Source organism: Mirounga angustirostris, unplaced genomic scaffold, assembly GCF_029215605.1.
Source record: "Mirounga angustirostris isolate CCGP_5_RB_7025 unplaced genomic scaffold, mMirAng1.0.hap1 SCAF_7, whole genome shotgun sequence".
Taxonomy (NCBI): Eukaryota; Metazoa; Chordata; class Mammalia; order Carnivora; family Phocidae; genus Mirounga; species Mirounga angustirostris.
This window is the reverse complement of record NW_026991715.1, coordinates 111,953,662-111,969,760: the sequence shown is the minus strand read 5'-3', so window position 1 is coordinate 111,969,760 and position 16,099 is coordinate 111,953,662. Positions and strand designations below refer to the sequence as shown.

At 51.4% G+C, this 16,099-nt stretch overlaps 1 protein-coding gene across 9 annotated transcripts in view; it reads right to left on the bottom strand.

Moving 5' to 3' along the window:
* The window catches only part of TNIP1 (TNFAIP3 interacting protein 1), a 49,899-nt gene extending 34,844 nt beyond the window's left edge, over positions 1-15,055 (bottom strand). For 5 of the 9 annotated variants that reach the window (XM_064596637.1, XM_045902464.3, XM_064596639.1 and 2 more), the window contains exon 1: positions 8,882-9,051. The gene's annotated coding sequence lies outside the window, so the exon portion shown is untranslated. Of the gene's footprint in view, positions 1-8,881; positions 9,052-14,923 lie in introns of those variants that run through there. The other 4 variants (XM_045902455.3, XM_045902475.3, XM_064596636.1 and 1 more) reach the window with 3 other exon arrangements.
* Between the last annotated feature and the right edge of the window lie 1,044 nt (positions 15,056-16,099).

Genomic DNA, 16,099 nt, shown 5'->3' with positions numbered 1-16,099 from the left:
CTACAAGTGCTATCCGGGTGCCTTCACCTCCCCCAAGGGCAGTCGGAAACCCACAGATGATGCCTGCAGCCCTTCGCTGGGTGCTCCCCCCGCTCCCTAGCATGCACCCTGGCTCCAGCCCCGCTTGAGGACTGTGTCCCTCACGCACAGCATGCATCTTTTCTGTGTCCTCCTTCCTTCCCTCCCCTGTGTGGACTCACCCTCCAAGGGAGGCCCACTGCCTCCACTCGACCTACAGCACCCAGGCTCCATACCACAGCCTGGGGACAAGGGGGTGGACCAGAGCCATGAGCCAGCTGGAACCACTGGGAAAGACGGACAAGGAGCCTCTGCTGAGGGCTGGGAGAGAGGCCGGCAGTCAAGGGCCACCAGAGGCCCAGCGCTGGGCTGCATCATGAGGCACATGGCCTCATTTTCTTCTCACTGCATAAAGAAGAAAATTATCCCTGTTTTCCAGAAAGGAAACCTCCTCCCAGCTAGATAGTGGTATCTCTATTTTTCAGATAAGGAAGCGGACTCAGAGAGGTGAAGTCACTTGCCCAAGAACACACAGCTGGCGAGCAGCAGAACAAATAATTTGGGCTCAACGTGCCAGGCTCCAGCACTGCTCCCCCCACCCCCCACCCCCTGCTCCCTGCAAGGCCGGAGAGACAACAGGCTGAAGCTCAGTGGGAGGAAACCAGTCCTGCCACCCGGCTATCTGGAACAGACTCCCAGGTTCGCAGCCCCTGCCTCTACATATCTCTAACTTTGTGTACAGTTGGGTCCCAGTCTGCCCCTGATCACCTGCAGTCACCGGGGCTTAGAATCTCAGGCTGCAAGGAAGCTCAGTGAAATGCAGCCCTGTGCTTCTCCAGTCCCCAGGGGAGCCAAGGGACTCCGGATGACCATCTTTGGTGACCCAACTTCCTCCCTAAGGGCCTTCCCCTGGGGAGCCAACACTGGCTGTAGTCAGACAACTCCCAGCTCTCCTTCCACCAGCCCTCACTCTGCCCTCTGGGGTTCTGCAATCAGGAGTCTGGAATCAGTTCAGCCCTGAAGACACGTGGAACCTGCAGCATTCTCTTAAAGCTAATCAGACCCCGTTCCCTGTGCTGTTCCTTGAAGGACTGGCTTGCAGACCCCTCCCTATCCACCCCGCTCAACCCTCTACCCCTACCCTATCTGTAGTGGGTCCTGAAACTGGACACAACACTCCAGGTGTGGTTTACCTGACCAAACAGAGGAACTTTCACTTCCACCTTTTTAGGTATTATGTTTCTTTTGATGTAGCCTTGTATACACTTGTTTTTGTTATAGCTGGGCCACCCACAGCAAAGACTGTCCTTTCTCAATGATGTCAACACCTGCTTGCACAACTGATTAGCTGAGAACAAAGTTCTCTTACAGAAAAGTATGCTTTGAGGTTTTAGTTACCTACAGGGCCAGAGGACACTGCCTGAATCAGTAATCCTCTACCTAAGATTCTAGAAATCTCTTCGTCACTGCCCACAGGGGCTGAACAAAGATCTGCATTGCCACAGCTTTATAACAGCAAAAACGTCCTACATGTCCACCAGGGAGGCTCTGGTTTAATAAACCACGGTGCAGGCACTCACTGGAATACTATGCAGCCATCAAAAAGAATGGGGCACACTGCTTTGCAAGGAGATGTTCATAAAACATCATTAAGAATAAAAAGCAAGGGGCGCCTGGGTGGCTCAGTTGGTTAAGCGGCTGTCTTCGGCTCAGGTCATGATCCCAGGGTTCTGGGATCGAGTCCCACATCGGGCTCCTTGCTCAGGGGGGAGCCTGCTTCTCCCTCTGCCTGCCGCTCCCCCTGCTTGTGCTCTGTCTCTCTCTCTGACAAATAAATAAATAAAATCTTAAAAAAAAAAAAGAATAAAAAGCAAAGTATAATAGAATACTATTTTTTTAAGTTTATTAATTTTTTTAGTAATCTCTATATCCAATGTGGAGCTCCAACTTATGACCTGGAGACCAAGAGTCATATGCTCTTCCAACTGAGCCAGCCACACACCCCAGGATACTTTTTTCTCTAAACATACAACTACGTACATGTCTATATGTATGTATGTGCATATATATGTATATATACATATACGTATATAAAATTTTAAATGTGTATAGGAAAAAGTTTGGAAAGATATACACCAAACTGCTACTGGTAGATAGCTCTAGAGGAGGACCTGGAATAGGGACTGCAAACAAAAGAAACATTCATTTTACCTACAAAATTTAAACTCTTTACAAGGGAAATCTAGTCCTGTTCTATTGAAAAAAATTAATTAAAAAATATAGTGGGAACAGGGGCAGGGGAGAAGAAGGAGAGAGAAGACAGCTTTCACTTTTTACTTTATATCTTTTGTATTGCTTGAGTTTGGGGGGTTTTTCCTTCAATGAGAATGTTATTTTGTAGCTTTTTAAAAAAGGGATATTTTAAATTAAGTTTTAAAAATGTAAGTGTCTTGACAAGGTCAGAATAATAGGGAAGTCCCCTTGTTCTGGCACCAAATGAGGCTGGAGGGCTACGGGGAAGGGTGAGAGCTCATTATGTACCTGCCTCATACGGACACACAAGGCTGGAGGGATCTGATCATCAATAAGGAGGAAAAGTCTAGAAACAAGTTTTCTAGTCAGAAAAGCCAGTGGGTGGAGAGTTAGCAACTGCAGAAGAGAGTTTCAACCTGGTACCTGGATCTTGCTTCTGGAAGGCCAGGGCTGGCCTTGAGGTGACAAAGATGGGAAGAGAAGCAGCAGACTTTGGATAACCACCCTCAACTGGGAACAAGTACAAAGCTCCCCGCCCACTGCCTGTGGGTCCTCACACCAGGTACACCTGCTTTGCTGGAGAGGAAGCCGAGCCCAGACAGGTGCAGGGCTTGGCTCAAGGCCACACAATTCCCAAGGGACGAAGCAGAACCCACACCTGATCATCACATCACTGGTCCCACCCTGTACTCCCCGTCGCCAAAAGCTCCCTGGGGGGGGCGCCTGGGTGGCTCAGTTGGTTGAGCGACTGCCTTCGGCTCAGGTCATGATCCTGGAGTCCCGGGATCGAGTCCCGCGTCGGGCTCCCTGCTCGGCAGGGAGTCTGCTTCTCCCTCTCCCACTCCCCGTTTGTGTTCCCTCTCTCGCTGTGTCTTTCTCTGTCAAATAAATAAATTAAAAATCTTAAAAAAAAAAAAAAAAAAAGCTCCCTGGGAAGACAGCCCCGGCAACCACAGCCCACCTTCCTTCTATTCCGTGCATGCCTCCTCTCAGCTTCTGGGATCCACAGGTACACAAAGTCCACACCTAGAAGCTGGCTTTCCTCCCAGCAGCTGGGACCTCACTTAGCCCACAAGGACTGCCTCGACTATCAGCTAGGGGGACAAAGGGCACTAGGTCCACTCTTAGACAAAAGGGATGAAGGACTTGGCTGTCCTTCTGTCTCCCCGTCCCCAGTGTGCCCAAAAGCTGGTTTACCCAATGAAGGGTTTCTCCAACCCTGTAACTCCCCCCTCTATGGGGGAAGAGGACAACTTTTAAGAATTCCCCTTCTCTAAATATGGTGGAAGGAGGGCTCATTGGGTTCAAATCCTGGCTCTGCTCCTTTGCCATGTGACCCTGAGCTGGCCTCACTTCCCTTGTTCCTCCCTATGGAAATGCTGGGAGGACCAATTAGGAACCACAGAGCTCTCTATAGACCTAGAAGTGCCACCCCAACAGAAGCCATAATGGCTAGCAAGGGGACAACTGGACAGGGGTAAGACCACTCAGATAAAAGCCAAAGATATCTTGTTCTAGCAGCAAAGGCTAGAAACTCCCTGATGAAGACGAAAACAAATAGATACATTGGGGCAAGTTCATACCAGGGAATATGATGCAGCCGTGAAAATGAATGAACTACATACAGCTAGAGATATGAACATCACTGAATCTCACAAATATAATATTATGCAAAACAAGGAAGTTGCACAATACGGACAGTATGATGGCACTTAAACAACATTCTTAAACATACAAAACTGTACTACACATTGTATAAGGAGCCCTACACTGATAATAAAACTATAGAGAAATATGAGAGAATAAACTCTAAATTCAGAACTCTTGCTACTTCCAGATGGGAGGGAAAGGGGATGATCAAGGAGAAATTTCAGGTGTACAAAAATGTGTCATTTCCGAAGCCAGATGGGTGGGTGCCCGGTGTGTGCATGTTACCCTCTACATCTGAAAGATTCCTTCGTGTTTTCCAAAAGTTAGTGTTGCTCTCCTTCGGCTCCTGTTCTTCCTTGGGGTTGGGCCTGGGGAGGGGAGAGCACTGGCAGGGGCAGAAGTGGCGATGTGGAGGCACCAGGGTTCCCCAGAGCACTGATGAAGCTGGTCACGAGAAGGCCAGGATGATGGCCTGCCAGACAGTGGAAAGTGGAGCGAGCACTCTCCAGTGTGGGTGGAGACCAAACCAAAGGCCCCTGACTCATGGGCCACCCCCCATGCCTGCCCTAAAAATACCAGCTCTGGCCTCTGAGTATGACTCCTTGGTGACACAACTCCCACGGCGCCCCCACCCCCCCCCACACACATACATCTGCTGGGCCACCCAGTTTGTCCACCCCGTAGGTGTTCAAGGACACAGGGAACAGCTTCAGGGTGAGGTCCCTGGGGAGAGAAGAGCTCAGCCTTGCCTGAAGACAAAGAACCAGCTAGCTGCTCCTCAGGCCAGTCATCTGTTCCTTTTGGAAGAGTGACTGTCCTGGGCCAGTCACGGGGGGGGGGGGGGGGGGGGGGACGACACATCAAAAACTTCCTGCAACTAACAGGCTGAGGTGACTGCCAAGGTCTGTCTCTGGAGGTTGGGGAGCTCTGCTCCGTGGAACAAAGGGAGCTTCCCCCTGCCTCCCTGAGCCTTCCTTTTGGCAACTCTCCAGAGGGCCTCGGACACCTTCCCTTCCAACAGGGACAGGGCAAAGAGGAGCAGGCACTGCGGGCCGGCAGGGGGGCAGCAGCAAGGAGAAGTGGGGAGGGAGGGGGCGCCCAGAGAGGCCTGGCCCGCCGGAAAGAGCTCAGGAATGGATGGAGCCAGAGAGAGGGCAGCCCGGTCACTGGGCCAGAGTTTTTAAGAGCTGAAAGAGAACATTCTAAGACGTCAGCCAGTGCAATCTCCACGCTGCAGTTGGGACACCAAAGCCAGCGAAGGAAGAAGACCTGCCGGAGGCTGCACAGGATGGCAATGACACAGAGGGGAGGCAAACCTAGGCCTTCGGGTGCCAGCCGTGCACTCTCTTACCGCACGGCACCGTGCCCTTCCTCCCTCCAAGTGGTCAGCTGGGCAAGGAGGGAAAAGGGAGGTGAGATTGGAAGAAGCTGCCCCTAGGGGGACTCACTGAAAGCTAACCAGCCATGACATGGGAGGAGGCTGCCTATAAGGTACAGCACTCCCTGACTCTGGGGGTAGGGGTCAAGCCGAGACTGGATGATCACCTGCGGAGGGGCTGGGTACTGTTGAGGGGACGGGGGCCAGATGTCCTCTGCACCCCTCCCGCATGTAAGTGTCCATGTTTCCAAACAGGGATGGAAAGACATCGGACCCAGAGCAAAGGACAACCCATCCAGAGAGGACACAGCATGGTCCATAGGTGGCAGAGGGGTTAAAGGCGAGTTATCCCAAAGCATGAAAAATCGGACCATCCCCACCATCTCCTACTGAAATCCCATCAGCATGCTCACGATTATCCTCACTCACAAGATCAGCAGCTAGCACTGATCAGCCCTGGGCTGTCCCATTCATTCACAGCACCAGAGAAGATAGCACTGACATGGGAGGACCTTACAGACCCAGGAGCAGGGGCCACACCCACTCAGGTGTGCCAAACTCTGAAGCACAGGGGTTCCCCCAGTGCACCACAGCCACGCAGCAGCACGGCCACCACCCTCTGGATCAGCCCCTCTGGGGACACGGACCGATATGTGTTTAACAAGCCACCCAGGTGCTTCACGTGCATGCTTACGTTTGCCAACCAACCACTCTAATCACTTCCCGATGCTGCCACAGGGAGAAACCACGACTTCTCTGCCTGGTAGCCAAGACCTTAGGGTTTTTCCTGGTCCGGCTGGCCGGCTCCCCCAACCCAACAGAGCCTTACCCCAAACCCTCTACCCAGTCTACTACGTTCCAGAAGGCACTCAGGCCCCACTCTGCACTCATCATCTTACTAGAGCCTGGCCTTGAAGCTACCTCCCCCGAGAAGCCCCCTGGCCCCCTGGTGCCCCCGAATTGCCCTGCACTCCAGTGAGACTTATGCTGGGCACCTGCTGGCACGCAATGCCTTCCAGACCACACTCAGAGCACATTTCTCCCCATTCCACTACAAGTTTCTGGAGGGCCAGGCTCGTTCCTTATGCACCTGAGCATCATGCTCCTCTAGAAGCCTGGGCATGAGGCCAGTCGGGGAAAATTTGCTGACTATAAGAAAGAAAGAAAAAAATCCCCTTGGGGAGCAAGTTCTGGTTCTCATCCTGACGTTGCCACTACCTTTCTGGGACAAGCGCCTTCCCATCTCCTGGCCTCAGTTCCCGCATCTGTGAAATGCACCATTATTCTTGTTTCTTCTACTCTACTCATCCACTGAACAAACCCAGCAGAGCCTTACCCCCAGACACTCTGATCCAGGATCAGAGATGCACATGCACTAAAGTGGTTCCTGCTCTCTCCCTTCTGCTCCAGGAAAAGAGAAAGGCAACAAACAAGGAAACTCTAAACATTATTATATTCTAGACACTAAGTTCCATACATATACTTTCTCATTCGCAAATAAACAAGATTATTTCAGAGCATGATGAGCGTAGAAAAACACAATAGTAATATGACAGAAAGTGAAAAAAGGGGCCACTTTGCATAGAAAGGTCAGGCAAGGCCCCTCTAAGGAGGTGATATTTGCACTGAGACTTGACAGATAAGGAAGAACCAGCCATGTAAAGAAATGGGGAAAGGCGTTCCAGGCAGAAGGAACAGCACATACAAAGGCCTCAAGTCAAGAACAAGCTTGGCACGTTGGAGGGAAAAAAAAAGCAGGCTGCCCTGGCTAAATAGCAGGGCAAGCAGCTGCCGTACCCAGGAGTACTCAGAGAGACAGACAGACAGACGACCACCTACGATTGTGAGGTGCTCAAACCAGGTGGGCCTGACCCACCCCAGGACATCTGGGCCCCAACTCACAGGCAGCATTAGGGGTAAGGGTATGAGTCAGACCCCACGGCTTCCTGGGGCCCCTAAAGACCTGGTGTGGGCATAGGGGCGGGTACCACCCCTCAGCATGAGAACCTTACCGTACCCCCAGGGCACCCATTGGTGGGGGAAAACAGGATCACAGAAGTATGTAGAATATAAGACACTCACAACTGCAGCCCCCAGGGGGCCATGATCAAGTGCTTCCACCAAGGGCCAGTTCCTGATTATACTATTTTCCCAGGACACAGAGAGGACAGAAAGCTTGGTCAGTGGAAAAGGAACAGAGTGATACTATTCAAGGCTTACTGGTCTTGGCCAAGTCTTAACCTTTGTGGGCCTCAATTTCCCCATTTGAAAATTGAGGCTACTATTAGTGACTCTCTCCCAGGGTTGTTGAAAAGATTAAATGAGATACTGAATATAAAGCACTGTGCCTGGCAGAGGTAAGTGTTCATAAATGTACGCTGTCATCATTACCGCTCTTGGTTTTTCACTACCTCGGTTCTGTCTGCTGTAAGGATATTAATACAACATCACAAGACTCCTATGCCTTTGTACTAATAAATATTCCGCCTCCTAATGCAATATCCATGATCAGGAATAAAGAAAAAAAATTGAGATTCATGTTTCCTGACCTCTCATCCGATGCTGAATTCCCCTCTACCATACCCTGCTGTTTGGAAAATACATGCTGATTAAATTCTATTTTCATGATACTGTGCAATTAAAATGATGCATTAGGAATCCACAGATTTCTCTGTACTGTCATTCTGCAAGAAGGTGGGGATGGACGTTGCTGATTCTTCTGCATCATCCACAAACCACCCCAACCAAAACACAATCTCTCACCCGGTCCCACAAAATTCACGCCCACCTCCATACATACAATTAATGAATGTACAATGTAATCACTTCCATATGTACCATGACACACACACACAAACACACACATACACAAATGTTCTACAGTGGAAAACTCACCCATACCTAAAAACTCCACACCTAAAATCACTCCCAGGAACTCACTCCAGCTACCCTGCACTGCACATGCACACAAATGTTGCCTCCAACAGTGTGCCAAGTACGTTCAAAAGAAACTGGACAGCAGGAACGCTGGAGCCAAATGCCAGGCTTCGAATCCTGACTTTGCAACTCCCTAGCTGTGTGACCCCAATCTCCAGGTGCCTCGGTTTCCTCAACTGTAAAATGGGGATGATAATAACAATACTCATTTTAAAGAAAGATGTGACAACTACAAGAGTTTAATACACGAAAAGGGTTTAGATCAGCACTTGGAAAGCACCCAATGAATTATTATTTTCTTCTTCTTTACCTCCGCACACTGCTTCCCAGCTGGTCTCGCACACTAACCCAGACCCGCGCCGGCCCACTTCCCCCACCCGGCTGGTCCGCACGCCCTGCACACCGCCCGCACGCCGTTCCCAGACGCGCTCGCCCACGCAGTGCGCAGGCGCGCCCACCGCCCTCCGCGCGGGGCCGGGAGTCGCCGCCGCCGGGACCTCGCGCGCCGGGGCCCAGGAGCCGAAAAGCCCAGGCCACCGGGCCGGGCCCGACCAGCCCCTTCCTCCGCAGCCCGGTCACTGCCGAGGCTGTGAACGGCCGGGTCGCGGACTCCCTTCCGCCCCAGCCCCGCTCCGGCCGGCTTACCTGAGGTTGGGGCCCTGGAGCACACCGTCCCCCTCTCTGCGTCCAGCCCCGGGTTATCGGCCGCGGCCAGTGTCTGGCCCTCCTGCGCTCCGCGGGCTCCTGGGCCGGGGCGGGGGACCGCGCCGGGGACGAGGAAGTGTCAGGGGCAGGGCCGCCCTACCCCGGGGAAAGTCCCCGGCGATTGACAGGCCGCTCGCCCAATCGCGCTACGCCGTCGGGGCGGGCCCGCGGCCGCGGGGGTGGGACGGAGCGAGGTAAACAGCAGCCGCCCGGGGAGGTCCGGGGCCGAGAGCGGCTGAGCCGGCGCGGGTACCCCTTCCCGCGGGCCAGCCCCTCGGGCGGTGACCTCCGGGGCCTGGGCAGCCCCTCGTGGCACTCCCCGCGCCGGAAGCCCCAGAGTCCGGGATGAGGCCGGAATTTCAGAGCGGAGACGAGCCGCAGAGACCACCCCATCCTTTCCTTGCTGCCAGGGGCTCCTGGACCAGAGCGGGGAGGGGACTTGCCAAAAGGCACGTAAGCATCTGGAGCTGAGCCAGAGCTAGAGCTCAGGGCCCCAGAGTTGGGTCCAGGGCGCTCCCGAACAACTTCGCAGAGCTCCCAGAAATTCAAGCTGAAAGGACCCCCTAAAGAACTTTTCTTTCCTTTTTTTTTTTTTGCATACTTACTGCCCCAGACATTGTAAGCATTTTGCATGCTTTACTTTTTTTCTTTCGCAGGGCCACCCTTGTTTACTGTAAATAAATTAACATAACAGGCACTGAGAGGTTAGTTGACAGTAAGTGGCTGAACCAAGATTCGAACCCCGGTGGGCAAATCTAGAGTCTGCCTCCCACCCTGTCTGCGTATTTGTGGGACAGATCGTCCAAACAGCTGTGGGATTTCCCAGACCCTTAAGGAGCGGCTTGGTTTAACGGTGGGAACACTTTCTTTGGTTTCTCTTTAAGCTCATCATTTTATTTAAGAGAGTTTTAATTTCAAAAAAGGACCTAAACTGGGAATAAAGGACAGCTCTTTAAGTGGGGGTAAATATAGCTTTATGAGAAACCAATTGCAAAAGACTTATTTCCTGGGAACTGATGAAAACAGTCATTGACAGGCCCTGGTCCTCAGAAATGACTTGGCGAGCTATGTCATACAGGCCCTCATTTTACAGAAGGAGAGATCTGTCAATCAACTGCGACTGTGAACAGACACACACACACCCCTATCCAAGTAGAAACCTAATTGGAGGATTCTCCTCTCAGGCCTTGTGACTTCAATTAATTCAAAGCTGTCTTCAAATTCTGGGATGCCTTTAGTTACTTCAAAAGTGTTACCACATTCTCAGAACAATACTAATTTTTGTTCATTTTAACTAGGAAAAGAAGTACTCATAGACTCTGATTTTAAAGAGGGTGGGGAGAGGAGGATGCAAAGGCCAAGCAAAGCACCTTTGAGTGTCACCAACAGGGGAGGGTACAGAAGGATTAGAATCTGGGGCTGGTTCACCACCGGCTCACAGGAATCACCCCTACCCATTAGGCTTCCCCAAACCGGCTTTCTTCCTGCTCTTTGTCTACAGTTCCCAATTTGCCTCCTGGAATGCTGTCTTCCTAATCTCAACCCAAGTCTTCTCATGAACACTGAAATTTACTTTAAAAAATGAAGAGTCTCCACCTATTTGCATTTTGCTTCCAAACAATTTCAACTGTTTTTGTAAAATGTCTGACCTTCGAGAGTTAGGCAAAAGCTTCATCCCTTAAAGTGCCTGATGACCCCTAAGTGGACTTGCTGGACAGTACTCTGGTATGACATAAAAAGGTCATGTGGTCATTTTTTTTTTGACTGATTCCCTATTTTGACATAATTTTTCTTAACACAATGTTTGAGAAAATGCTCTTCAAAGTCATGACCACACCTACCCCTTCCCTCCTCTTAAGTCTTAAATTGAATTTAGAGTTTGAATTCAGAACTTCCCACCATGTTAGAAGCCATGGAGACCATTGTTCACTATCCCCTATTTGACAGATAAGTAAACTGAGGCCTCAGTATAGTAAAGGACTTGTTCAGGGCCACATCCATTGAGTGATGCCTGTTGGAAGCCAGGACCTTGGTTTTCCAGTTATATGTGCTCTTTCCACAGCACCATGTTGTCTTTCCAGTGTCATGATTTTTCCTACAGAAACTCAACACTCATTATGAACACAGGCTATGAATTTAACTAACTGGGTTCTAACCCCTACTCAACCACTTGATAGCTGGGTGGTCTCCCTAAGCCTTAGTTCCTCTCTGAAAAATGGAGGAAACTGGGCGCCGGGGTGGCTCAGTTGGTTAAGCGACTGCCTTCGGCTCAGGTCATGATCCTGGAGTCCCAGGATCGAGTCCTGCATCAGGCTCCCTGCTCGACAGGGAGTCTGCTTCTCCCTCTGACCTTCCCCCTTCTCATGTGCTCTCTCTCATTCTCTCTGTCTCTCAAAAAAATAAATAAAATCTAAAAAAATAAAAATAAAAAATAAAGAAAAAAAAAAGAAAAATGGAGGAAATTGTATCTTACCCCTCAGGTGATCATGAGGATAAATGAGTTAATGCAAGGAAAGCTTGGCACAGAGTAGGCATTCGAGAAACGATAGTGGTGTATAGACACAGATTGCAAACACTGGACAGAACTTCACTGTTAAACCCAGGAATGCACCCTCCCCAAGTTCCATGTCACCATCCACATCCTCAGTGGTCCCCGAGACCCCTGGCAGGATGGAAATAGGGCCCCTAGCCTGGCACCCCCTGCCATCCCCAGATCTGGAAGGAGATGTCCGAGCCAAGAGCTGAGTGACTCAGGCAGCTGGAAATTTCTTGCTCTTCCAGAATGACAATAGGCACCTGCACAAAGCCCCACCTGGGAGGAGACTCAAAGGCCTGTGTTTTATCTTGTTTTTGTTTTAAAGCATGCAACTTCCCAGTCTCCCTTCCACCACTCCCTCCCTCTGCATCCCCTCCACTAAGGATGCTCCAAAGAAAGACCGAAGCCCAGATTTGAGGGAATTAAAAAACATACCAAGAAATCGGAGGGGGAGACGAACCATGAGAGACGATGGACTCTGAAAAACAAACGGGGTTCTAGAGGGGAGGGGGGTGGGAGGATGGGTTAGCCTGGTGGTGGGTATTGAGGAGGGCACATTCTGCATGGAGCACTGAGTGTTATGCACAAACAATGAATCATGGAACACTTCATCTAAAACTAATGATGTAATGTATGGGGATTAACATAAGAATAAAAAATTTAAAAAAATAAAACATACCAAGAAACTCACCCATAACTGACTGAACTTTAAATCAAATGCCTAAAAAGGAGTGGCGGTGACGTATTAAAAACATTAAGAGGTAACATTTACGGAGTATTTGCCGTGTGCTGGGTCTGCAGTTTGACATAACAGGGTATCTCCCAACCACCCCGAGGTCATTACCCCTGTCATCCCCATTTCACAGATGAAACTGGGGCTTTGAGGTGTTAGATGACTTGCCCAAGGTCTTATACAGCAACAAGTCCTAAATTCTTTCCGCTCTTAAGCATTAGGCGATGGAGTCTTGCCAGCCAGTAAGACAGAGCTCAAAATGCCAGTCCTTAAAAGCTCGTTTAGAAAGGATCAGACCCAGGCTTTCTCTCACAAGGATAAAGCCACCAAGGGCCAGAGAAGGGTAGGGACTTGCTAGAGGTCTCACAGCAAGTTTGTGATCAGTACTGACGGCTAGAACCCAAGGCTCCTTCTCCCAGAGCAGTGCTATTTCCACACATCCCACGGCTGGGAAGACGAGCTTCTAAAGCCAACCAGCTCAGCCTTACTCTAGTAGGTGAATTTGTGAGTTGGGTCTTGGCTACAGGGGAATGAAACTCAAGCTGAGCGGCTAATGAACTAGGAAGAGAGGGATCCCGGGTCTGGGTCCCTTCCTTCCACCCAGTCTCCCAGCTCTATAGCCGGAGGCAATCTGGGGAATATAAAACCCATGGTGGATTCTAGGTGCTTTTTGGTATTGGGTGTGTGCACATGAGAGAGAGATTTGAGTGATAGTTAAATGAGAAATGCATGTCAAGCCCATGATGTTGACTGAAATTGTAGTAGGTAATCATATTTTTTGGGTAAGAAATAAAGAAGTGAGCAGAACCTATGGTCCCTGTTTCTCACCCTTGGCCTCAGAAGCATTTTTAACTCTATCTTCCTCCCAAATCACCGCATAAGGGGTGGACAGACGGCTCTGAGAGATCCCTAAGTTTTCACGTTCATTAGGCACCTGAAGGTGAATCAAACTCTATCATACTCACAATTTGCCCCTCCTCCAAGAGGATGTGGGTCATGCAAGGGTTAGGGTTTAGGCTCTGGAGTCAGACAGATTTGGGTTTAGGTCATAGCCCTGCCCGCCCTTATACCTGTGATTGCTCTCTGCCTCTTTCTTCACCAAGAACACGAAGGGCAGAGTCCAGTGCATAGGGTAGAGAAAGAATGAGGTGCCACAGGGACTGGCATGAGTTAAAGGCAGCAAAGCCCAGGGCCCAGAGCTGCAGAGGAACTTGCCCTAGACCTCACAAAGTGTTCTCAGAAGCACCGGGCCTAGAAGGCATGTCTCCCGACTTTTTCTCCAAGGTCTTTCCTGTTTTCCTCCTTTTCCCTCCCAGCTGTTTCCACTGTGGCCCTGGGCCTGCCATTTACGATAGGGTTTCTAGGATGCCACTGGTGGACGGAGAAGAAAGAGCCAAGTGACTCTGGGAGGAAATTCCTGGCCTCAGAGCATATGTGGCCAGGCACCTCCCACAGTTCCCAGGAGCCCTAGGCTTCCCCTAGTCCACCTCCTCTCCCTCTGGCCTCCCTGTCTTCAGGTCATGGTGTCAAGCCAGATCTGAGTTTGGATCCAAGCTTGCTTTTTGTCATCTTCCTGGAAGTGGGGAGAGGTCAGCCCAGCCCAGCCCAGCCCCTGAGGGAGGCAGTCACGCGGGAACCAGACATTTACCAATCCTGGGAAGCCCTGACAGGGCCCAGAGAGCAATCCTCCTACAGCCTCACCCCATGTCCTTTCTCATACTCCCCCTTCCAGGGTACCCCCCCTGCTCCCTCCATTCTTCTCTAGCCCAGAAGCCACTCTGACAGTGACTTGGTCTCTACACCTTGCCCCTCCTAGCCAGGGACTTCCCTGGGCTGGGCCTCTGACCAGCTCTGAAAAATCTGGATTGTTGGTGATTAAAGAGGAGGCCACCACCACTGTCTGCCAGCAATCACCCCCTCACAGTGCCTCAGACCCTGTATTGAAGGTTCAACCACCAAAGGGCCCGGCCAGCCCTAGGAGGAAAGCAGGTGGGAGAGCCCTCCAGAGATCCCTTTGCTCCAGCTCTGAGGAGCGTCCCAGCCCTCCATCGTGTTCCTCAGGGAGGCAGCGCTAGGCTCCTACCTGGTCTCTTCCTACCTCGCTATATAGACCACTAACGTGCCCAGTATGCAGGCACACACCCACCCTCCAAAGCTCACATTCACACAGAGACACACACACATTCACGTAATGACCCAGACACAATGCAAACATAGACATGCTTGTGAACTTGCACTCACACGTATGCCTCAACAGGTCTGACACATGCTCACAAACATAGACACACATTCTCACACCAACACAAATCCACGCTCACACTTGTGAACCCAATCCCTTTCCTTCAGGGAAGGATAAGACAAAAATAGACTTTTCTTTTTTTCCTTCCCTTGGGAAAAACTAGCAGCGATGAGAAAGAAACACAGCGGCTGAGGAAGGGGCAAGAAGAGGAGGGCAGGAAGAGGAAATAAGAAATGGAGGGAGAGAAGCAAGAGCAGAATGAGGCCAGGCAAGGAGGTAGAGAGACCCAGAGCCAAGCCCCGGGTGGGGGAAGAGGGAGCTGGCCCAGGGGAGCAGCCGACCCCAGCTGGCAGGAAAGTAGGAGGCCAGGTGGCTCTTGGCGTAGAGCTGGGGGGTGGTCTGGCAGCCCCGGCACCCTCGTGCAGTGAGCCCTAGCCCTGTCCTGGCCCGCTGCTCCTGGGCTGGGTCACTTACCTGGAGCAGGAGAAGACGAGGTGGGTACAGCTGGGGCTGCCACCCTGTGAAGGCTCCTCGGCTCACTGTGCTTCTGCAGGAAGGAGGGCTGGGCTGGGCTGACTTTTAGGCAGGAGGGGAATTCCCCGAGCTGGAGGCAGCCCCACAAGGCCCAGCTGAGGCCCCATCCTGCCCCCCTGGCAGAGCACAGGGCCCTTCTTTGTCAGTGCCCCACCTGTCACTTCCCAGACTGGCTATCACTTGCCAAGCATTCTGAGAGGGGAGGGAGTTCTGGGGAGTCGCTGGAAGCCTGATGGTTCTGCGGCTGGACCAGGAACTGGCACAGGGGCAGCCCGGTCTGCCCACCCAACATCCCACTGCCCCCCCCCCCCCCCCCACTTCTCCCGAAGACTGCTAATTCCTTCTTTGCCTGAGGTGGGGGATTCCAGCACCCAGGGCCTTCAGGAAATGGCCAGATGCCCAGCCCATATCCTCCTCCCCCCATCCCTATTCCATCTGTTTCCATTTAGTGTCTGTGGACTCTCCACGGGAAGGAAAAGGCCACTCCTTCCCTCTGTGCTGGGTCTCATTTCCATGTCCAGTGGGCCTTAGTGACCTACCCACCAAGGAGCAGCCCAGCTCTACACTAACCAGGTGGTTCTCCTGCGCCGCACTTCCCCATCCCAAGGGAGCCTCAGTAATCCCCTGCTGTAAAATGGGGATAATGAGTCCTTCTGGGCCTGCCTCCTGTGAGGGTGATTAAAATAGAATGATTCACAGACATCCTTTCTAAAGGATTGAGTACTTTACAAACATAAGATCTTAGCTCATTATCCACAGAAAAGATGCTTGGTGAGGCCATGGGTTGACTGTGGATGAGTTGGCCTTTCTTGATCATTGCAGGTTCCGGAATTTGTTTGTTCTTTTTTTTTTTAAAGATTTTATTTATTTATTTATTTGATGGAGAGAGAAACAGCGAGAGCAGGAACACAAGCAGGGGCAGTGGGAGAGGGAGAAGCAGGCTTCCTGCGGAGCAGGGAGCCCGATGTGGGACTCGATCCCAGGACCCTGGGATCATGACCAGAGCCAAAGGCAGACGCTTAACGACTGAGCCACCCAGGCGCCCCCGGAATTTCTTTGTTCTTAACAGCAACATTACAGACCACTGAGGATACAGGAATGGATAAGTCAGACCCA